The sequence below is a fragment of the Microcebus murinus genome, chromosome 8 (assembly GCF_040939455.1).
Source record: "Microcebus murinus isolate Inina chromosome 8, M.murinus_Inina_mat1.0, whole genome shotgun sequence".
In the NCBI taxonomy this organism is placed as follows: Eukaryota; Metazoa; Chordata; class Mammalia; order Primates; family Cheirogaleidae; genus Microcebus; species Microcebus murinus.
The window spans coordinates 63,931,545-63,957,404 of record NC_134111.1 but is presented as its reverse complement, the minus strand read 5'-3'; the positions used below and the strand labels follow the sequence as shown (position 1 = coordinate 63,957,404).

General features: G+C 34.3%; 1 protein-coding gene across 5 annotated transcripts in view; it reads right to left on the bottom strand.

Moving 5' to 3' along the window:
* GULP1 (GULP PTB domain containing engulfment adaptor 1) overlaps positions 1-25,860 on the bottom strand; it is a 269,468-nt gene that overhangs the window by 153,304 nt on the left and 90,304 nt on the right. For 4 of the 5 annotated variants that reach the window (XM_020288299.2, XM_020288298.2, XM_012779464.3 and 1 more), the window contains exon 2: positions 24,244-24,375. The gene's annotated coding sequence lies outside the window, so the exon portion shown is untranslated. Of the gene's footprint in view, positions 1-24,243; positions 24,376-25,860 lie in introns of those variants that run through there. The other variant, XM_076005742.1, reaches the window with a different exon arrangement.

Sequence of the window (25,860 nt, the reverse complement as noted above, 5' to 3'; positions counted from 1 at the left end):
GTTTGTTGGGACACTTAATATTGTTAAAATATTCATACTTCCCAAAACTATCTATAGATTTAATGCATTCCTATTATAATCACAATAACATTTTTACAGTATTAGAAAAAAATAGCTAAAATGTATATGGAACCATAAAGACCCCAAATAGTCAAAATAATCTTGAAAAAAAGTAAAGCTAGAAGCATTTAAAATATATTACAAACCTATACTATTCAAAACAGGATGATACTAGCATAAAGACAATCATATACATAAATGGTACAGAATAGAGAACTCAGAAATAAAACCACCCATGTATGGTCAACTAATCTTTGACAAGAGTGCTAAGACTATACAATAGAAAAAGGGTAGTTTCTTCAAAAAATGGTGAAGGGAAAACAATATCCACATGCAAAAAAGTGAAATTATACCCTTATCTTAAACCATACGCAAAAATCAATGCAAAATAGATTAAAAATTTAAATGTAACACTCAAAACTGTTAAACTCCAAGAAGAAAATATAGGAGAAAAGCTTCATAATCTTAGTCTTGGCGATGATGTTACAGATATGACACTAAAAGCACAGGCAATAAAAAAAATAAACAAATGAAGCTACATCAGACTAAAAAGCTTCTGCAAAGCAAAGGAAATAATCACCAATGAGTGAAAAAAATCCTATTGGATCAGAGAAAATATTGCAAAACATCTATCTGATGAGGGATAATCTTCAAAATATAAAAGAACTACTATAATTCAATATCAAAAAAACAAATAACCCAATCAAAAATGTGAAAAGGACTTGAACAGATATTTTTCCAAAGAAGACATACAGATGGCCAACAGGTAAATGAAAAGGTGCTCAGTATCACTAATCATCATAAAAATGCAAATCAAAACCACAATGAGATATTAACTCACACCTGTTAGGATTGCTATTATCAAAAGACAAAAGGCAATAGGTATTGAGCAAGATGTGGAGAAATTGGTATCCCTGTACAACTGTTGATGGTAATACAAAATGGTACAGCCATTATGAAAAACAGCACAGAGATTCTTCAAAAAATAAAAATAAAACTACTGTATGATTCAGCAATCCCACTTCTGGATATTTACCCAAAATAATCGAAATCAGAATCTCGAAGAAATAGAAGAAATATCAGCACTCCTGTGTACACTGCAGCACTATTTACTATTTACACTTGCTAAAATGTGGACCTAAATGTCCACTGATAGATAAGTGGGCAAAGAAAATGTGGTATATACTTTTAAAAAGAAGCTTTAAAAAAGAAAGAAATTCTGCAATATGTGATAACATGAATGAACCTTGAGGACATTATACTAAATGAAATAAGACAGTCAGAAAGACAAATATTAAGGTTGGTGCAAAAGTAATTGTGGTTTTAGCACTGTTGGAATTTTCCCTTTGATACTAGAATACATTCTCAAATAAATGTGGTTATGTTATATCTCATTTTAATGTACATGTCTCACTTTATGGTTTTTCTGCTAATGACTTCTTGCTGTTATTTTGTATTTCTTTTAAACTATAGATATGATGTTAGACAAAAAGCAAATTCAAGTGATTTTATTATTCACGTTCAAAATAGATGTAAAGTAGCAGAGAAAACTCACAACATCAACAATTCATTCGCCCCAAGTACTGCTAATGAACATACAGTGCAGTGGTGGTTCAGGAAGTTTTGCAAAGGAGATGAAAGCCTTAAAGATAAGGAGCTCAGTGGCCTGGCCGGCCATCAGAAGTTGACAAGGACCAGTTGAGAGCAATCATAGAAACTGATCCTCTTACAACTACAGGAGAAATTGCTGAAGACCCCAATGTTGACCATTCTATAGTTGTTTTGCATTTGAAACAAATTGGAAAGGTGGAAAATCTCAATAAGTGGGTGCCTCATGAGCTGACCAAAAATCAAAAATATGATTGTTTTTAAGTGTCATCTTCTCATACGCAACAACAAACCATTTCTCAATTCGATTGTTCAATTGTGATGTGCAACAAAAAGTAGATTTTATTTGACAACCAGTGATGACCAGCTCAGTGGTTGGACTGAGAAGAAGCTCCAAAGCATTTCCCAAAGCCAAACTGTCATGGTTACTGTTTGGCGGTCTGCTGTCGGTCTCATCCACTATAGCTTTCTGAATCCTGGCGAAACCATTACATCTGAGAAGTCTGCTCAGCAAATTGGTTAGATGCACCAAAACTGAAATGCCTGCAGCCAGTATTGGTCAACAGAAAGGGCCCAATTCTCCAGACAACGCCCGACCCACAATCAATGCTTCAAATATTGAATGAATTGGGCTACAAAGTTTTGCCTCACCCACCATATTCACCTGACCTCTCACCAACCCACTACGACTTCTTCAAGCATCTCAACAACTTTTTGCAGGGAAAATGCTTCCACAACCAGCAGGATGCAGAAAATACTTTCCAAGTGGACCTCAAATCTTTAAGCACAGATTTTTATGTTACAGAAATAAACCAACTTATTTTTCATTGGCAAAAATGCGTTGATTGTAATGGTTCCTATTTTGATTAATAAAATGTGTCTGAGCCTAGTTATAATGATTTAAAATTCACGGTCCAAAACTGCAATTACTTTTGCACCAACCTAATATTTCATAATTTCATTTACATGAGGTATCAAATAATACCAAGAATCAAAGAGTGGAATTATGGTTACCAGGAGCTGGTGAGAGGGGTAAATAGGAAGTTTAAACAACAGGAAGTTGATTTAATCAATAGGAAGTTTAATCAACTAAATAGTAATCAATAGGTGTACACTTGCAGTAAGGCAAGGTAAGTGAGCTCTGGAGATTTGATGTACAACATTGTACCTATAGTCAGCAATAATGTGTCGTACACTTACAAGTTTGTTAAAAGGGTAGATTTCATATTAAATTTACTTACTACAATTTAAAAAGTCTCATCTAAAATCATGAAACATTACTTGTTAAAGCCAAAATGTACTTTATATGAAGGGATATGCCTTTTTGAAAATGACATTTCATCATTGCAAATGTAATGTATTCATTGTGGAGTACCCAGAGCACAGAAGAAAATAAAAAGAATAAAATCTAACCATAATCTAACCAACCAGAGATAAGAATTGTAAACATTTTGGTAAAGTGCCTTCCAGGGAAAAAATATATGTCTTCATTAAATCTATTCCTAAGAAAAAACTTCTATTTCCCAATTTAATTTTTTAGATAAAAATAAAAATGAAGGAAATATAAGCTCTTCCTTAAAAGTATAAATCTACTGCTTATCAATGAAGAGATGAGACTAGATAATAAACAAGGATCCTTTGAATTCTCATTTTAAACAGCTGTTTCCATGAAGGTAAACTTCTATTAAGTCTAATTTTCATTAAGATGAGAAACACTTATCTTTTCCAAGAGAATAGGGTTTTAAAATGAAGTGAAATTAAAAAAAAAAAAAGATAGCACAGTTGATTAAATATGATCCACTTCTCCAGATATGTTATAGTGATTTCTTTTGTTTTTAATTAACTTGAATGAATTATATATAGTACATAGTTTAGCCTTGGGGAAAAAATAAATATTCAATACATCTTCCTGCTGACAAAGCTCACCTGGGCTATTCAATAATCTAGAATAGGCAGACAACTTCTGCACAGGAAGTAAGTGACAAAGAAATTTTGGGGTAATGCTAGCAAACAGCAATAGCTTGAGCAAACACATAACAAAACAAGAATTCTTTATAAAATCCAATGAGCCATGCTTTAAAAGTGCCTAGTATTCCCTGAGAAACATTCACAGTCAATTAAAAAGCAACTACATCATGTTCTAAGAGATAATGGGAAAAGGAATTTCCTGTCATAATGAGGGAGATGAGGCAACAAAAGCAGCCAAATTGACACTATTTTGACAGCACAATGAAAACAAAACAATCTTGTATTTGTATAATGCTATATAGATTCTGATTGCATAGATTCTCACTGTCCAGCTTTCCAGTGGATTTTAACTTTTAAGTATTTTGAAAAAATGTCCTGATGTAGACAAAGAATATTTTTCAGGCGTCCAAAACTTTTTCGAAAACAGAATATATATAATAATACTTTTTCAAAAACTCAAAATCTTTACCATTGTGCATGGCATGGCTTTTACTTCAGAATGAATAAAGCCTACTAGACTTTAAAAATAAATGTTCCAACTACAGTCACCTGACTATATCTGATTAAATGCAGTAAATGTTTTGTGTGCCTTTTGTTCACCTTCCAACTGACTAATATACACTCAAACGCTCACTAGCCTGTGCCTTACCTTCACAAAGGGCAAATCCTGCCTCTGAATTATCACAGACAGTCTCCTTTTCCAGGACATAGGACACAAAGCCCACAAATTGATATAGGTGAATTAAAGCTGTGACTGATGCCAAGTTTCTGATTGTCAGCTCATCTCTTCTATCTAAAGATTTAAAAAGCACAAAATTGCTAAGAAATGAAAGGATGTGCCAATTGAGTGATGAAACTGATTGTCTAGCCTTGTGATTTGTCGTAATCAATCTGAGATGAGAATAGGTGGCTGTCCTATACTTTACTTATTCCAGTCACCTTAGGTAACTTCTGGTTAAAATTTCACTTTTGTTTAAAACTGCTTACTTCAAATATAATTTATATACTATAGATATCGCACATTTACAATGCACAATTCAATGTTTTTTAGAATATTTACAAAGTTGTGTAATCATCACCGTGATCTAACTGTACAACATTTTTTATCACCTCAAAAGGGCCACATTTCCCCCACCCAAAGCAACAATAGAAGAAAGAAGGGGAAAAAGAGTGTGGGACAAGGGGAGGGAAGGAGAGACAGGGGAAAGTAGGAGGAAAGGGAGAGGAAGAAAGGGAGAAAATTACATAGAAAGAATTTTATTTTAAAGAGGGAAGATAATGCTTAAAAATCAAAAAAGAAATTCTGGAAAGATAAATTTGATAACATTTATTTCCCACTTTATTTTACATGATATCTTTCCTTCTCCTTTCATTGATTTAAAAAAAAAATCCTTGCATTAATTAGTCACAGAATGGGCAAAAGATTAACAGCAAAGGGAGCTTTGTAAATCAACAGTGTTTCTCTAACAGAGCACTGGGGCATCTTGGTTAGTTTTATTCCTTTGCAAACAATGGAACCAATTTTTAACTGGGAGTGACTGGACTCAGTGGTCTCCAAACCCCAAGCCAGGCCAGGTATTGGGGTTGCAGCCTGTTAGGAACCCAGCAGCGCATCACCACCTGAGCTCCTTTCCGGCCCCACGCCCCTCCACCTAGTTAGTGGAAAAATTGTTTTCCATGAAACTTGGTGGGAGAGATTGCTCAGCAAGAGGTGAGCAGAGTAGGTCTAAGCTTCATGTGTATTTACAGCAGCTCCTCATGCTGGCATCACCTCCTCCCACCAAGCCCCGTCCATGCCTGTCCATCTGTGAAAAAATTGTCTTCCATGAAACTGGTCCCTGGTGCCAAAAAGGTTGGCGACCTCTGCCTTCAGGCATTTTCAAATAATGAAGTATTTTCATTTTAACATTCAGTTTCAGGACTCAATTGATGTATACTTTCAGGTCTTAATAATCTTGTGCTTTTAGTACTGTGATGGAAAGAGATGTACAATCAGGAACTTGGCATCAGTTGCAACTTTAATTCACCTATGCTCACCTATTTCTTCTTTCCTAAGGACATACTCCAGGTTCTTCTATTCTTTGTGTCTCCAACTGCAAACTTTAAAAAAATTTTTTATTTACTTTGACAAAGAATTTGGAAAGATTTAACATTTTCCCCAAACTTATTTATTTTTTGAAATTTGCTAGGGCAGCAAAGTAAGTGACATATAGTCCAAATTATCACGGGACTCTTCAAAAACCCAATTCCCCAAAATTACCATTAAACTTTTCAGTATCTTCAGCTTGGTGGGAGGAGGTGATGCCAGCATGGGGAGCTGCTGTAAATACACATGAAGCTTAGACCTACTCTGCTCACCTCCTGCTGTGCAGTCCCCCCACCAAGTTTCGTGGAAAACAATTTTTCCACTAACTAGGTGGAGGGGCATGGGGCCAGAACGGAGCTCAGGCAGTGATGCGCTGCTGGGTTCCTTTCAGTATCTTCACAGACAGATATATACAACCCTGCAGCCTTCTGAGATAAAGTTACTTTACTGCTTAGATGAAATAGATTTCGTCAGAGATCATTCTACCTAGCCTTGAGATATAGAAGCATTCTATATATAAGATTCATTCTATAATCTAAAAAAAGTCCCCCAAATGTGCCCTTTACTCTTAAACTCTTATCTGTGAAATATACGATTTTCTTAAACTTACTTCCTTTCTATACCAATGGCACCAAAGGCTATATGCAGAAAATTAACAGTATCATATTAATCTACAGAGGAATCTTAGTTATTTGTAAACTAATTCTGGGACTGTTAAATGAACCCAATGAAGCTTGTTTAAGTTCTTAAATACTGCTATCCGTCATCTTTAAACACTGCATTCTAACATCTTAACACATTCTACATGGAAACATATTTATGCTTGATATGACATTATTCCATAAAGCCATAAATTAGAATTTGATACAAAGGAGTTTGAAAGGGATGCTCAGATACTACCTATTCACTCTGTTAGAGTTTCATTTTATAATTATAAAATAGCCTGCACATTAATTCCACTTGAGAAATTATAAATTACGGTAATTATGTAAAGTTTGTTTTTTGAAGAGACCAGAACTATTTCTATCATTGTGTGATTAAAATTTTTACATAGATTCAACAACACAGAAATTGAAATTATCTTCCTGTCATACAAGTTTTGTAGAATAGAATAATTACAAGCCCCTGTATTACACAAACCCCTTTTAATGATTAATAGTGTTGAGTTCACAGGGAAATTGCCAAGCCACTGACATATTAGCCTTTCCAGCTTTAGCATTTTTTTTCAGCACTCTGGGAGGGTGAGCTTCTTATCTTTCAAATTCCTTCACTTAGTTCTTACTAAATTGGGCTCTAAAAAACATACAGCTTATGTTTTTTTTTTTCTCTAATGAAGATTACTAAAGTGTTATGATTCAGAATAAGTGCCTGCTGGTTAGAATAATATTAATAAATAATAAAAATAATTTGTCAAATGGTTACACAGCTGTAGTCAATATTCCAATCAACAAAAGAAGTATTCATGTAGCTTTTTTGTAAAGAATGTGAAAAAAAATTTCAGTAAAGCAGACATTTAATAAAAACTGGTCACCAACTAGGAATATATGAAAATCAATCAATCATTCGGACAAAACACATTTTCTTTACAAAATAACACCAACTTTATTTTAATTCATTAAAATAAATTTCATTTTTAACAAACAGATTAGAATATGGATATCAGTGAATACAGTAACCCACTTATATAGAAGGAGTAAGCTTAGCTTTCTCAATAAAGAACACACCTTTAAAATTAGTAAGAAATATATCTTTTAATACCTTATTTAAACATTACTTATTGAGAATTTATATTATGACTGACATTATAATAGGAGTGAACAAGACAGAAATAACTTATGCCTCCATGGATCTTACATACTATCAGGAAAGACAGGGGAAAAATAATTGCACACATAATGAAAACTGGAAAAAAATTTTTAAAGAAATATAGGATATTATGGGAGCATATAATAAGAGAATCTTAACCAGTATAAAAAAAATCAAGAAGAGCTTTCCTGAGGAAATAATGTCGAAGCTGCAACTTGAAGGATCTAAGTAAAGAAATTTACCATGGCCGGGCGCAGTGGCTCAAGCCTGTAATCCTAGCACTCTGGGAGGCCGAGGCGGGCGGATTGCTCGAGGTCAGGAGTTCGAAACCAGCCTGAGCAAGAGCAAGACCCCGTCTCTACTATAAATAGAAAGAAACTAATTGGCCAACTAATATATATATGTAAAATTAGCCGGGCATGGTGGCGCATGCCTGTAGTCCCAGCTACTCGGGAGGCTGAGGCAGAAGGATTGCTTGAGCCCAGGAGTTTGAGGTTGCTGTGAGCTAGGCTGACGCCACGGCACTCACTCTAGCCTGGGCAACAAGCGAGACTCTGTCTAAAAAAAAAAAAAAAAAAAAAAAAAAAGAAATTTACCAAGTAGAAAGAACATGATGCACAAAGACTGAAGATGGGAAAACATGCATTCAAAGGACTGAAAACAGATCAATAAGGATGAAGAATAAAGAAAGGGAAAAGAGAGACAATAGATGTGGCTGAGACAATGAAGAAATTTTTTGGCACATTAAGCAAATCTGCATGTAAATTCACATTAATATTACATATGCATATTTTTTTAAGAGGCTACTAGAGTTAAAAAGCTACTTCTGTTGTTCAAGCAAAAGTTGGTGGTGGAGAAACAAGTGTTTCTCAGAATGAAAAGAAGTCACATGTATTATGTTTTGGTTTAATGGACAGGATTTAGTGTCTGAAGACCACGTGGATGGGGAAGGCAGACAAAGTAATCCCAGAATTTTGGCTTTCGCAGAAGTGTGATGCCAGGTGGATCTGGCAAAGTGCACCAAGTTCTAGGAAACATGTACAGGTCTTCCAGTCAATAAAATGATTTCTTGACTTGATATAGTTTTTGATTAATTTTTAAACCATCTTTTAGGGAGCTAAAATTTGATTAAATTTAGATTTTTTGATTAATTTAGATTAAATTAAATTTAATCAAATTTTAAAATTTGATTAAATTTTAAACCACTGTTTAGGGAGCTCAAGCCTTTTGTAAGAATTGAAAGATGGGCTGGTACCTTTCCCCTATCTTCCTGCAGTTCCATGCCATTTTCCTTCTCTCTCTCTCTCTTTTTTTCTTTCTTTCTTTCTTAAAAAAGTATAATAAAATAAATTTAAAAAAAATAATTGAAAGATGATTGGTAATCTATCCAAAGATTTAAAGATGAAGAGTAAAAGCTGTCATGCTTTTGCATTTAAGTGTAGAATTGGGTCAATCATTAGTAAAAACAAGGAAATGTTATAAAATATTTATTAAAGATCAAAAAGAATAATATAATATTTAATTAAGTTTTGCCCATCGCCATCATTTTCTTATTAAATCAGATTATATAAATCTTTTTTTTAAATTTTTAATAAGCTTTTTGCACTCTTAGAGATTATACAGATCTTTAAATCTTGTTCTAATAATATGGAATCACAGTAGAAAGAAGATAAATGATAATCAAAGTGAATTCTAAGAAGCTTTTAAAAAGCAGATAGAACATGGGCATAATTTGCTTGGAAGGCTGACTGAAAATTTTGTTGTAATAACTTGTGACCATAATATATATAAACATCATAACATCGAGCGGCTCTTAACTATAGTTCATACCTGTTAGGTGTTTGAGGAGAGGTGTACAAATTATTCTTAGACTAAAACAAAAACAACTCCCCTCAAGAGGAAAATGCTTCTTAGTATTAGAGGAGAATCATTTGAATCACACAGGTTAATATATTATGCATAAATTGATGTTCTGCTTCAAACCTAGCAATTCTATAAAGCCCTTGGACTTGAGTTGACACAGAAAATCTACAGAAAATATTCTAAAACATACTTGCAGACCTATTGGCTGGAAAACACTGTTAGCAACTATAGGCAGTAAAGTAGCCCCATCTTAGCCCTTGCCAACATTTCATACAACCGGCTAATTCTATAAAAGTAATAGAAACAATTCACAAAATGCAATCAATAAAACTGTTATCAATACAGAAAGATTATGCTTAAAATATTGATCTATGAATAGCCTTTCAGAGAGGCTCCAAACTTTATCCTTAATATAGGTGCTCTGGCAAAATGAAGACAGCAATCCCCCATGAGGAAGAATGGACATGTGTTGAACTTTAAGGCATGTAGGAAAATGGTCATGTATTTGAAGAAAGAGATGGAGTTGGACAGAAAGAACTCAGACAGAATGGACCAGCTTCCCGTGTCTGAGGGTAGAAGTGAGGAGGGACTGGTAGTTAAACCCACAGTTACTGGTAGACCTTGACTTTCACACAGATCATGATTCCTAGCATTGGGTAAGGACAGCCCTACTGGCTCTCTTGTTGTTCTGAATATATTCTTCTGTATGTGAATGGGCATTTAAAAGCGATAGAATAACGGCACTGCCTGAAAGTCCGCATTTCTACAGGTTGGTCAGATTTGCTCATACAGCAGTGGTTGCATAGTAATTTAATGATTTCATTGCACTTGTCATTATTATGTTTTAAAAAATAAGAAAAATTGACAAGAAAGTTCAATTTTTTAACTTATTCATCATTTATTCATAATTGACAAATACAATTATCTATATTTATCATGTGTAACATAATGTTTTGAAATATGCATGCATTGTGGAATGGCTATATCGAGCTAATTAATATATGTATTACCTCATATACTTATTTTTTGTGGTTAGAACACTTAAAATCAAAACATTTTTTAATTATAGGAAATTGAGAAGGAGGAGGAGATTGCTATGATGCTGTTGCAGGGGAAAGCAAGCCCCAAAAGGGCAGGGGTTTTGTCTGTTTTGTTTCCCACTGAGTCCACAGTATCTGTAACAATGTCAGGCACATGGCGGTTGTTCAATAAATACTTACAGACTCATAGCACCTGCTTAGAGAGGAGCTTGAATAATGTCTTTAAATGCCTGTATCTACATTCTAAACCTTGAAAGTTTGAGGCAGGGAGAATCAAGACGAAGTATAGGAATAAACCACATCTTAGACTTCACTCCTATGCAGCTAATACTGTTTCTAAAAATTTTAGTAATATGCATCAGTCATAACATTTATTACAAAATACTTTGAAAAAAATGACCCATTTTCCATCAGAAGGGTCTGAGCTGAACTTTATTTTTAATGTTCTATTTTCTGCATTGAGTTATTGGATACAGCATATAGGCAGCACTAAAGAAGTGGGGCTTTAAATTATATATTAAATAATAAATGTTATTGTCTTTGTTTCTACATCACATTAAAGCATACCTACTCATTACTGAAATAGCTTAATTCTGCACTCCGAAAACATTGATGAACTGCCATAAATTTGCAAGTTGGAACTATGGAATTCAAAGGATTTTGAGTTTCCTCAGCATTGTACTGAAAGCTGTCAAGGGAAGAGGAAAAAAGATGCCCAATAGCATTTCAACAGTAATGTACAAGGGATCATTTGCAGTGGAATATTAAGAGTATGACTAGGAATTTGTCCAGCCTAGGAATACTAGGTTAAATAACCAAATAACATCATATCTAGGTTTTGTAATAGAAACAAGCCAGTATTAAAAAGTATTAAAAAGCTAAAAATCTACAGTATAACCTTGTAATAAAAACAATGAAAATATTTTGTTACTATCTGGAAATTTCCAAAGCTCAGGAAAGAGAAAGGCATTCTTTATGCCCTACCACACAGAGGACACCTGCCCTAGATCTCTATTCTAGATTACATAGCCAGTCATTCTAAAAGCCTAGCAAACTGGAATGTCATCTGTTACTTCTTAAAATGGATTTCATTTATTTCCTAACTGAGGGTGTGTTGAGGGGGGAGGTGGAGTAGAGAGGAAAGTTACACTCCTTTACTCCTTAGTATTCAAAGGCTTTATTTTCAATCAGAGTCTATTTTCTACAACAATGTTTATTCTATCCCTGAGACATGAGAATAAACAATGATATCCTCAAAGTCTGTATAGGCAAAAAAGTTTCCTCCCTGCTGTTTGCCTGCACTTAACAGAAAATAAGTTGCTAAAGGATCTAGCCTGGCACCATGGCAAGTCTGCAGGCTCAGTCTGCAGTTACCATGCTGGAATCTGAGGCCTGGGGGGCCTGCCGAGCACTGGGCTTTAGTGGGGCAGGCCTGGAATTGGGGTCCAAGACAAAGTCCAGTGCTCAGTTTCTCTCCTTGTTGCAAGCAGAGGGTCTCTCTCTCCACACTATGCTGCCCTGGGTTTGAGGAGGGGTGATGCAGATAATGTAAAACTGTCCTTCCCACTGCCTTCAGTGCATCTTTTCTTATTTCTGTGCTACACCCAGATGTTACAGTCTCTCACCTTGTTTCCTTAGTTTTTGTGAAGGTATTTTCATGCATGGATACTTGTTTAAATTGATCTTTCTGTGGAGGAACAAGCGCTGGAAAGCCTTATTCCTCCATCATGCTGACAGCCAGGCTACCTTTGAAATTATGCATTCACTGAGGATTCCTTTAAAAAAAATAAGTGATCAGATTTTTATTTCACTAGATTTCTGCTTGACTCTCTTTTGTTTAAGCAATATTTCTCACATCCCCTCTGCTGTTCCATGTTAGTTGTAATCTGCTTACTTTATTAATTCTTCTTAAGTCAGTGCTCTAGTCTGTTTTGAATGAGTGGAGGAAGGGTGCGACACACTGAAGAAAGGTCAATTTTGGTAGTTGGTCTCCTGGAAATGAGTCCCCTGATTCTCCTTAGCATTGCTAATCATCTGAAACATTCACTGTTTTTCTCTAATCCAAATTCATATCCTTATTGTCTGGACCACAGAAGACAAACAAGGGTTCACACATAAGGGCTCACACCTGTAATCCTAGTACTTTGGGAGGCCGAGACGGGAGGATCACTTGAGGCTAGGAGTTTGAAACTAGCCAGGGCAATACAGTGAGGCCTTGTCTCTGCAAAAATAGAAAAATTAGCTGAGCATGATGGTACAGTCCCAGCTGCCTGGGACACTGAGGCAGGAGGATCACTTGAGCCCAGGATCTTGAGGTTGCAGTTAGCTGCGATGCCACTGCACTAGTCTAGCCTGGGCAACAGAGTGAGACTTTGTATCAAAAACAGAACAACAACAACAAAAAGCAGACAAAACAAAAAAACAGGGGCTCTGCAGGTTTGAATACTTGAATGCTCCTCTACTGTATCCCAATTAAGCAATTAGCTACTTATCCGTGGACTCACTGCTTTTCCAGTAATCAGGAGCCTGTCACTGTGGGTACAGTGCAGGTTTTGTGCAGCAGCCACGTTTGGTTGACAGTGCTCCCCTGTGTGTGTGCTGAGTTGCAGCTTCCTTCTCAAATCTGACAGTCTCCCTTCTAGAATCTCATGCTTTCTGGCTTACTGAGGGTTCTCTGACTTATTTTCCAGCACAGTTCTGACTTGAATTATATATGATATATTTATTTTTTTCTTCTATGCAAGGATTTGAGGTGTTAAGTGGGAGATCACTGTGTGTGCTCAGTTTATCACAAATATATCGAATATAAATTTAAATTATAAAAAGGGATTCCAAAAGTTCTTTTAATAATTTCATCATCCTGAAAACTTACTATTATTTTGTTAGTGTTAACTTAGGTCACAGAACTAATATATTTGTGTGTTACTATCTCAAAATACTGTTTTCATATTTTTAATTAAATAAAAAATTATCTTGGAAACCCTTTGTAATAATACATACTAGGAAACATGTAAATAAAACTATAAAATTGGCTATTAGGTAGGAGAGGAAAAGAGTTAAGGAATCTGATATGAATGAAATATGAAAGGGTAGGAGATGCAAATGTGTGGGAGAAGATGAAATACATAACACGTCTAGCATAGAGCTGAATGTCGGTCTCATAATAAGATGGCAGGGTAATACTAACTAGGTGTTCGTTTGACATTTTCAGATTGAAATACTTTCTCTCATGTCGATACATGCCACTACATGCAGTAGAGTATAATGAACAAAATAAGGACTGTACCTGGCTTCTAATCCAATCTCTGCCATTGGACCTTACACAAGTTTGCTTTATCTCTTTGCGCCTAAGCTTTTTCACTCATAAACTGAATCCCCCACCATAAAATTTCCCTATGAGAATTAAATGTGTTAATTTATGTAGACAGCTTAGGACAGTGCCCAACACATACTATGCAATATGTGTTTGCCATTAATATTATTATTATATTAATATTATTATAATATTAATCATACCATTAACATTACAATATTAATATTATATTGATATGATATATTAGTATAAACATTATATATTAATATTATTATTAATTATACTATTAATATTACTGCTAAAGATAATATGGCAGATTTTTGAAACTTACTCAGGAGTTTAGAAAATTCCATTCAAGAAATGAAAAAAAAAAAAAAAAAGCCAAATTCCAAGCAGATAAATTTTCTAGTAGAATCCAGGTTTATAGTCCTAATTATACCAAATTTTGGCACAGGACAAGTCATTTAAGCATTCTTGGCATAGTCTAATTAGATGATATAAGTGATGTAAATTTGCTTTGAAAAAGTCAAAGTCCGTGTTGAAATGCAAGCTTATGTTTCTTTTCTACTATAATTATTTTTCTACATTTTTATATAAAATAACTAAACAAGAAATTTATTTCTAGTATGTCTATTACTAGAATCTATTCAAAACTATTTCTAAAGAAAGAAGACCTACAAGTAAGAATATGTTTGAGTTTTGTAACTTACTTAAATGCCAAATTTTAACACTTCACCCCAGGTCAAGAATAGCAAATAATTTTATTGATGAGTAAAAACAAACAATGATATTTAAGCAATTATCAAAACTTTAAATATAAAAAACAAGCCTTCCACATAAGTGTCAAATGATTTCTTATTGCAGGTACGAGCCAGCCTTTGGCCTTTCATTAACATTATTCCAGGTCATTAATTATCCTGTGTTACCTCTTGGTAACACCAAAATAACATAATAGCCTAAGGATGATCTGAATGTTTTAATTGCATTGTCATATTACCCAGTGTGTGTTAATGGAATAATTGTTTAATATTCTGAAACTTGGAGGAAGAAGGGAAGAGAAAGAACAGAAAAACATGCAAATATGTTTTGTTCTCACAGCACAACTTGTGGATATGTAAAGTAGATTTAATATTAAAGCTCTAGCTTTGCATTCCAGAAATCTAAATACCACTTAAGTCTTACAGAAATCAGTAAAATCTGCACAGGAATGTTATGTCTAATCACCTTACATAAGGCAACCTGGCACTACTGATGACAACTTACATAAAACAATTTATTTCTATGTTTTATTAAATTGCTCATTCACTGATAGGGGTTTCAGAATCAAGTGAAAAATGTTTCAATCTAAATTTATTTTCTACGCTATGTCTAAAACCAGTATTTTTATGCTAATTTATCAAACAGCTACTTAACCTGAGGACATGGAACACATATCCCCATATATATTTTGAGATATTTTATAAATAGCTGGCTCATGCGGTTTAATCTTTTTCCCCACATCTCTTTTTTTCCTAAGTCAAAAGATACCCAATCTTTGAAATCAATTATTTATATTTTACAATATTACGCTATGGAAATCCAATTTCAGGTACATTTTATGTGCTAAAGTTTATAAAAATTGCATTTTTTTCTGGTTATAAAAGTAGCATATGCTCACTGAATACATTGTACTTTAAAAATAAGTAAAAAGAAAAAAAATTAAATCACCCAGAAATAGCCACAGTAACATTTAAATGCATTTACTTATAGTCTTTGTTAATAAAGGTAAGCAAATATACAGTGTTGCAATCTTACTGTAGATATTGCTGTGTGTCCTATTGGCTTTTTATAATAGTTATTTCCTATGCCATTAAAATTTTTTCTAAATGTCATTATTTAATTCTACATAATACTCCTTTAGTTGGTACAGGAGTAATATAAACTTTTTTTCAACTCCCCAACAACTGCAGGTAGAATTTATACGCTCAGATTTCCTTTTTCAACATCACCAGTCTCGTACAGGAAACTAGACAACTGCCTCCCAAACGTATTCATATTCATTTGGAAGTCCCACAGCAACCAAAATTAAAAGAAATATCCAAAACTGATTCCATTATTTTGTTCCTAGGTATCTCTCTCTAGGAACCATTTATCTCTCTCTCTCTCTTACATGCACACACACCCCTACAGACACACACGCGTACAGACACACACACACACTCACACACACACACCTCCAATCTCAGAGTCTACAACTATCACCCATAGTGTCAGAAGCTGGCAGTCTGGGCTTTCTGACTCCTCTACCAACCTTTGTCTCTAATCCACACAAAGCCCATTCCACTTTTGTCAACATACCAGAATTACATTTACTGGTCTTCATTCCCACCAGCATCTCCTTCTCCAAGCCACTGTCATTTCAAACCTAAATTACTACAGAGGGTCCTAGCTAGCTTTTTATCCTGAACCATTGCTCAATTACTCCTTTTATCCACGTTGTATACAATGTGATCTTTGTAAAACACAAATCTGATTAGGTCATTCACTTGCTTAATTCCCTGCAGTGGCACCCACTGCACTCGGGGTAACATAAAATTCCTTACATGCTCCCTTGTCTTTTGCCCCCTTAGGCTCTTCAACATCACTTCTCCTCTCCACCTCTCACCCAGACCCTGCTGGGAACACCAACAGTATCGTGTACCTTCCTGTGGTGGGTTAAACAGCATCCCTTCAAAATTTATGTCCATCCAGAACCTCAGAATGTGACCTTGACTTGAAATACTATCTTTGCAGGTGTACTTAGGTCAGAATCTTGAGATAAAATTGTTGTCCATTTAGGATGGGCCCCTAAATCCAGTGAATGGTACATTTATAAGAGGAAGAAGAATAGGAGACACCTCAGGAGATGGCCATGTGAAGATGGGGGCAGAGATTGGAGTTATGCTGCCTCAAACCAAGGAATACCAAAAGCCACCGGGAGCCACCAGGAGACAAAAGCCACCGGGAGCCACCAGGAGAAAGAAAGAAAGAAAGAAAGAAAGAAAGAAAGAAAGAAAGAAAGAAAGAAAGAAAGAAAGAAAGAAAGAAAGAAAGAAAGAAAGAAAGAAAGAAAGAAAGAAAGAAAGAAAGAAAGAAAGAAAGAAAGAAAGAAAGAAAGAAAGAAAGAAAGAAAGAAAGAAAGAAAGAAAGAAAGAAAGAAAGAAAGAAAGAAAGAAAGAAAGAAAGAAAGAAAGAAAGAAAGAAAGAAAGAAAGAAAGAAAGAAAGAAAGAAAGAAAGAAAGAAAGAAAGAAAGAAAGAAAGAAAGAAAGAAAGAAAGAAAGAAAAGAAAAGAAAAGAAAGAAAAGAAAGAAAGAAAGAAAGAAAGAAAGAAAGAAAGAAAGAAAGAAAGAAAGAAAGAAAGAAAAAGAAAATCCTCCACTAGAGCCTGTGGGGGTACAGTGACTCTACTGGTACCTTTATTTTAAACTTCTAGTCTCCATAGCTGTTAAAGAATGAATTTTTTTTGTTGTTTTAAGCCATGCAGTTTATGGTTCTTTGTAATGGCAGCTCTAGAAAACTACTACACCTCCCATCCTAGACTTACTGCAAAATATTAATGGTTTTATTTCAATTCTCACTCTCCTATAAGCTCCATGCAAAGCAAGGAATAACCTTTGTTTATAGTTTTAGGCTCACCGCCAAATACAGCAATTGACATATGATGGACAACTAATAAATATGAGTATGTATAAAAGAAAGAACAAATGGTTTTTCATGATAATAGATATCTATTGAGAACTGAGCAGCATTATTATTGACTAGATAGTCATTTTACTGGCAAAACCTTTAACATTTCAGATTTTATTGTCAATGATTTGATGGCTTTTGAATGACACTTATAAAAAAAGAGTTTTAGCAGATACATATTGTTATATGCCCCATATCTATTCTCTGTCCTGGTCCCAGAACCTTGAGGTTCCTTTTGGGAGCCACCCTCTCCAAATACAGGCAGTCCTGGGGGAAATGTTAATCAAGTGCCATGGCTCCTGATAGAGGACAAATGACTCAAACTCAGCCCTTGGTGAATGTGAAAGGAAGAACATGAAAACACACTATTGCTTAAACATTAAGCTCCATAGCAGTATCCTTCAGTCTCTCCCCACTTCCCACTCTCTAGATCCCTGGAACAGTCTGGCTCTTCACTTTTCTGTGAACTGTTTCACCCAATTACCCTCTTGTTTTATGAGCTAACCCATATCCTTTCAGCAAAATGCCTTTCTTGTTTAATACACAGAACTAGTTTCTGTTACTTGCAATCTAAGAACAGTAATTAATAAGAGACTCTTTAAATGTAGATGGGATTAGTATATAGCATGGACTGCTTATATAAATAGTTGTTGTTTCACAGATGGTCACCTAATCAAAAGATTTCACTTTAGATTGTCAGGCCACCTAACTGATAAACCATGCAACCTAAAATTCTTAATTTTCCAATTTCCTTCACTGAAATACCCATTTCCATTTCTTCATGCACTGCACATGTTAATGTAAATCCTACTCTTCTCCCTCATTAATTTCACTCCTTATATTTAATAATAGTCTTATAAAAATATTTGTTTCTCACTGAACTAAATTTTCTCAATGTAAATCATGCTATAGCAATTTAAACCATTTTATAAAGAATGTTACCTATAAGTAAGTTAAGGCTTTGCTATAATAAAAGATACCATAACAGCATGAATAATCAGTTTGGACTAAAAGCCCACAGATTTTACTACTTTGCAACATAGAGACCAACATATATGATGACAACACTTGGCTAGGTTTCATTATTTCATTCAAATAGCAATTTATTTATAAAGAAACCATTTATTTTCATTACATATTACAAAAATATACAGGGCATTTTTTCTTTAAATCTTTTCATTAAATGAAAACTAATGTTAACAGTTAATGTTAACTAATGTAGGGTGAGGATTAATTTGAATATCATAAAGACAGAAGTATGTTTAACATTAATAGATGTACTAAATGTGTACTTTAAAAGGTCAGTGAAAGTAAAATGACTTTTTATTTCAATCTTCAATTTCTTCAATGGCTTACAGTTATTTTATTTTGTATTTAAATGCTGATAAGGCATAATACATTTTTGGAATAGAATTTGAATTTGTTCTCCACTGAGAGATTTCCCTAGAGACTCTCTTCAGATAGGAGTGCTATTAGTCTTATTTATTGCAACAGAGGGGACAGAAGAAATTATATTTCTAGCTCCTTTTTGCTACTTTCCTATATTCCACCACATTTTTGTTTATGCTATTCCTCACTAGTTTGAAAGATTACTTCTTCACACTTTCTGCATAATATTTTGTAATGTCTGTGAGATTATATCTTTTAAGATTCCTTAAACCTTAAAAACATACTATAGTACACTTGAATTTAAACTTCATTCATGCTCTCAAAATCAAAACTTTTCCTTTTTGTCTCAGTTTCTTGACCGTCCACCTCTTCTACACATTTATACTAAACTTACATTTGCCTTCACCCCACCCTTAAATTCCTTTCTCTTTCATTCGTTTCAATTTTAGGATAGTCTGTAAGTTTAGCAATTTTATTGAGTTTTAGTCCTCTTCTTTTTATAAGTTGTTCATCCTTGACATTAATTTATAGCAAATGAAAACCTATTCTGTACTGGTCATTAATATTATAATATTCTGCTAGGTACTCTGGATATTAAAAAAAACTAAATACCTATTCTATTAATGGGAAAAGGGAATTATAGGCAAAGATAAGCAAAAATGAGAGAAAATAATATATTTCTAAAATTTTATATAATTCTTTAGATCTACATTAAAAATATGTAAAGATGAAACTTGAATTTTAGGAAGTTGAGAGTCAAATCACAAGGGTCTGCTATTTTCTGCTAATTAATTTTTATTTGGCCAGACACAGGAGAACCAATGGAGAATGCTAAATAAAGGGAATGACATAATCTTGTTTGGGTTTTCAAAAGCCACTCTACAGGGAAAGTTAAAAGAGAAAAAGGTCAGAAACAGTTTCACCACTCGGGGAATATTCTACTTTTGTAGAGCGATCATGAATGACTCTTAACCAGTGGGAGTGTGATTGAAAATAAAAAGATTATGACAAAAATTTAAAGAAAAGAATGAAAAAGATTATCACATGTATCACATCACTATATCACATCAATGAAAGATTGTAGATATTAAAAAAGAAGAAATTTCATTTGACTCTAAATTTTCCAATTTGACTATCTTAGTGAATCGTAATTTTAATCAGACAAGTAGGAAATACAAATGAAAGATTCTGATTTTCAAGAATGTGAGATCGTGACTTTAATACCTGACCTGTTGAGTTTGGTCCACTTGTGCAGATACAGCATACAAATTGGGGTATCCAGAAATTAGATGGAATAGGTATCCTCTAAGATGGCTTTCAAAGCTTTCTGCCTGCTGGTATTCATGCATGCCCTTTTGTGATTCCCCTGCACTTGAATGTGAGATAGACCAAGTGACTCACTTCTAAGACACAGAGGACTACAGAAATAGTGGCATATTAGTTTCCTGTGGCTGCCATAATAAATGAGCACAGATACCTGGGAGGCTTAAAAGGACAGAAATTTATTCTCTCACAGTTCTGGAAGCCGCAAGTCTGAAATCCAGGTGTTAGGAAGGCTGCACTTCCTCCCCAGGCTGTAGGGGAGATTTTGTTCCTCACCTCTACCAGATTCTGGTGACTCCTCCTTGGCTTGTGGCTACATCATACCAGTCCCTGATTCTGTCTTCACAGGGTCTTCTCCGCGTATATCTCTTAAGGATACGTGTATTTGGATTTAGAGTTCATCTGGTTAATCCAGGATGGTCACACCTAAAGATCCTTAATTATGACTGCAAAGACCCCTTTTCCCAATAATGTTGTATTCACAAGTAGTACAAGTTAGGACTTGAACATATCCTTTTGGAAACCACCATTCAACTCACTACAGATGGGATAGCACTTCCCAGATTTGGTTATAAAAGAATGTGGCTTCCATCATGGGCATTCACTTTTGTCTTCTTGGATTACTTGTCCAGGGGGAAGCCAGCTTCCATATCATGAGGCAGCCCTGTGGGGAGGCTGAGTCTGGAAGTAAACCCTTCAGCCCCAGCTGAACTGTGAATGACTGTAGCTCCAGCCCACAGCTTGACTGCAGTATCATAAGAAACCCAGAGACAGATGCACCAGCTAAGCTGTCCCCAGATTCCTGAAGCACAAAAACTGAGATAATACTGTTTTAAGCTGGTTATATTTTGGAGTGATTCATTACACAGAAAGAGAAAAGTAGTAGGGAGCACACAACACTTTCTAGGCTATGTTAATGATAATTAAGACAAAGCCATGGAAATAGATTCAATTTTGCATATAAGCAATATTTATGGAGTATCCTCTATAAAAATGTAGTGAGTTTTATTTAAATTTATGTCTATAATTACACATGATGACTCAATCCTCAAGAATCTTATAGTCTCAGGGGATGATAGACAAACCCACACCATGTGTTATGGCAAAGGAATATATGTGGTGTTAAGGTATATGGCACATAGGAGAAGGATCTGGTCCAAATTCCAAAAGTCAGGAATGGCATCCTGAAGAAGAATTCTGAACTTCTACAAACCTACTACTAGGGCTATGTATTAACAAAGTTCCCTTTCTTTTTAACAATGTAATATATAAGGTACATCTAAGAGGTAAGGACACTTCTCCTATCTATTACATTAAGACTCATAATAAATTTATCTAAGCTTTCAGAGCAAGAACATATATCCACTTTTGTGACTGCTGGAAAGTCTAAAACTAAATTATATATACAGTGGTTATGAATTCAGTCAACTCTTTACTTCATATTTAATATGTTTTGTTTGGTGTAAGTTATTTTTACTCTTATTACACTTGTACTTTCATTTTAGAAGAACTCAAGTCATTTTGAATAATAAATCAATCCTCAATTACATAAGGAATTGCAATGAAATTTTAAAATGCTATGAGTACTCTAGTGAAGGCTTGAGCAAAGCACAGTGAAAGAGGGCAGAAAAATTCTCCATGTTCAAAACTAAACTAACTTAACAACACAAAAATTCCAGTTTGCTCTATTTTCCCCTTTTTGTTAATGCCATCAACATGCCCCACTTGCCTAAGTGAAAAAAAAAAAAAACAACTTTCCCTTAACCCCCCACTACTTCTACCATTACCAAATCTCATCTATCCACACCTTGTTTTCTATTTATACATCTCACTATAGGTAAAGCCCCCACTGTTTCTTGATGAATTCTTACAAAATTTAGAAACTTTCTTTCTTGGGTGACCTAGAGTCTTTAGAAAACCTGCTCTATTGATAACTCAATACTTGCATCCCAATGTAATTAATTACCCACTACTCTTTCCTTAATATGATTCTATTGTTGGACCGTCATGTATATTATATTCATTTGTTTGTCATGCCTGTTTCATCCACTACACTATAAACTCCTCAGGGTAGGAAATATGTTTTCACCTTTTTTTTTTCCTATAGTTCCTAGCTTAGTGCCTGGCAAATAGCAAGTGTTCAGCAAATGTTGATCAAAATGAAAAAAAAAAAGCCTACAAATTATTCTGCCATCCTTTAGACTGCTCTTTTCTTCATTAGTCTAACACACATATCACTTCTACATTAAGCTTCTTACAGGAGAACATAGATCATCCAATTCCCCTATAATCTTTCTTCTCTGTATAATGATGAAATACAAATAAAAATCCAAATCACAGAACATATTTCCCACTACTCTGCTATAACTACCCTATCTTTCCAACTTCCTGAACATCCCATATGTTTTGCCAACCATCCGCTTTTGCCCCAGGTTGGCTCTTCATGTAAATACCTGCTAAAGTTCTACAAACTCTTAAAAGCACAACTCAAGTGGTCTCTTGTTTGTGAAGATTTCCTCAGTTTCCAAAGCTGGTAATGTCATCATCACCAACTGTCATTTCCTTTTAATTCTTTCTTGAAAATTATTACATCCTACTTATATCTAAGGAACTGAAGTCTGTTTTTTATCTTGTCATCTTTTATTGAAAGTTAGAAGTGACAAGAAACTATTTCTTCACTGTCCTATTTGGAATGTCCATCATCACCACTACCATCATTCAACTAATCACAGCACTTAAGCTTAGTGCAGTAAGTTTTCTATAAATATTAATTGAATAAATGTATACTTGCTATCATTTATAAATGAAGCATTCTTAAACAGTGTGGCAAAATTATACATACAAAATATTTACTTTTCTTCTAGGCTTAGTTATGTAAGGGAATATATTTGCTGAGTATTTGTGAGTAGGGGAAGCCACTGCTTGCAATCAAAATTTAGAATTTTAACTTGATTTTGAATTTTTTCTTCAAATCAAACTAGATTTTGTTAGGGGAATTTTATTTTTTAGACAGAGTCTCACTCTCTTGCCTGGGCTAGAGTGCCGTGGCATCAGCCTAGCTCATAGCAACCTCAAACTCCTGGGCTCAAGCAATCCTTCTGCCTTAGCCTCCCAGGTAGCTGGGACTACAGGCATGCACCACCATGCCCAGATAATATTTTCTATATATTTTTAGTTGTCCAATTAATTTCTATTTTTAGTAGAAACGAGGTCTCACTCTTGCTCAGGCTGGTCTCCAACTCCTGACCTTGAGCAATCCGCCCGCCTCAGTCTCCCAGAGTGCTAGGATTATAGGCGTGAGCCACCGCGCCCAGCCTGGGGAATTTTTTTAACGACAAAATATTAGCAGTTATTCAACAAGCATTTTTGAAACTGGATAATCAAAACTTTAACTTATTACCACCTTCTGAGGGTAAACTCAGCAAAAAGAAAAAAAGTCTTTAAAAAATCATTGTCATTGAACCAGGGATGCTAATTTTAGTAATTCTACTAATGCAAAGTGAGTGATATATAGATAATTTTATCTATAAGGATCTTCACTGAATAACAAATACATACAACCTAAAAATATTTTAAATCACTAATACTATATAGTAATCGATACAATGAAAAATACAAAACATTAATTCATACTCTCAAAGAATAGAACAAAATTAGTTACAAAAGTAACAAATAAAATCAACAAAGAATACATATAATATTATTTCAACTTTTTTTAAAAAAGAAAAACCAACAAAACAGACATAAAATGACATAGAGGGAAATGATGGCAGAGGTTTTATTTTCAGAAAATAGGCTCATTGGTGCTTTCAATTTTATTTTACTTTTCTGTATTTTATCATTTTATACAATAAGACTATATTTTTTAATTCATCATAAAATAAAATAATTCATCATAAAAAGACTATATTTTTTAATTCATCATAAAATAAGCTTTCAATTTTATTTTACTTTTCTGTATTTTATCATTTTATACAATAAGACTATATTTTTTAATTCATCATAAAATAAAAGCATTTTTATAGTTTCCAATCTTTTCTTGGAAGTGGTGGAGAGTATATAAACAATCATTTATTCTTACCTGGGTATGCTCAAATATACTTGAAAGGATATATAGACGCTTGACTTTATATAGCTTCTATCATACAGTTGCCATCAGATGTCTTCTTATACTACTTTCCCTCCTCTGTATATCAGATGGAATCACATATAACTAAAAATAAAATTAAAATGGTACTTAGTAGAATTAATCAATAATTACATTTGTTCATTTTAATTTTGAGGTTATAGTACCTCTCAATTCTAATTATGTTTCTTGTGAAAGTTCAAGAAAATTACTAAATACTAGGAAAGCAAGGATAAAACATGTCACTTTTTTGAAAAAGGTGTTATGGATTTTTAGTATTGACAAGTAGCAAGATTATGAGATAATGTGTTAACTTTTTTTTCTTTATTTCGGCATATGATGGGGGTACAGATTTTAAGGTTTCAATAAATGCCCTTTCCCCCCTCCCCCCACAAGTCTGAGTCTCCAGCATGACCATCCCCCAGATGGTGCACATCTCAACTTTTTAACTCATTATATGCTACTACTAAAGCACAGCGATGGTTGACAATGTATGCCTTTCTCCCTCAAGCTGTACCACCAGCCCCAGCTATCTTTCACATATTTCCTAATTAGACTAACCAAGAGCATACCCTGTTCATGATGATTAAGAAGGTGAAACAATTTTAGCAAGCACTGATTTATTTTCATTTTCATTCCACTTCCATGGCTATGGGAAGGCATTTAGATAGCTTATTCTTCTACTCATTATCTTGCCATAACTAAAACAAACATATCAATTGGTTAAGTAAACTTTAAAATTTTCATCCCAACAGACAAAATACAAAAGTCCTCCCAGATAGCCACAAAAGCACAAATTATGTCTTCCCTTAATCTGGTCATTTCAAATGTACCTCTGACATAAATTCAAATAGTAGAAAAATTCACTGAATAGTATCTTCTGTCCTTGCCAAAACACCCAAAGAGCTCTTTTTGTTTTATTCAAAATGGGAAATGCATATAACTCTTTTGTCTTTTGTCCTATTTCCTACCATAAGTTTGATACAAGCACCTTGATATGAACATTGGTGATGCCAGACCATAGTTTTTGCTTTCTCAAATAATAGACAGATCTCCATGTTATTAATATTTTGTCCCTGTCTTTGTGTTTGCATCTAAGCCATCTGAATATTCTGAAAGCTATATTTTCCCACCTCAGCCACAATCTTCTTTAGAAGCCCATTTATCTATTTGTTCACTCGATTCTTTTCCATTTTCTAACATAACTTTAGAGAGAAAGAAAGAAAGGATTTTAGTTTGTGTTGCCCCAGACGGAAACCCTGAGGTAATAATTCAAGTGTAAGAAGTCTATCTGGGAGATGATGCGAGGAAACACTAGCAGGGGAGAAAGGAAGTGAGACAAGGAGTTGAAGACATCTTATCAATACAAGGAACATTAGCTGCCCCATTAAAACTGTTGACAAATGCATCTTAATCTGGCTGGGGAAAATCAGACATTCAATATAGAAGACACCCCTTAGATGTATCTGACCTAAAAATTAGAGCTAGGATATTTATATACCAACTCTCATTAGTCATTAGCTGAGGGCTGCCCCCAGGGGCATTAATTCCCTGGCACTTCCAGCCTGCTTT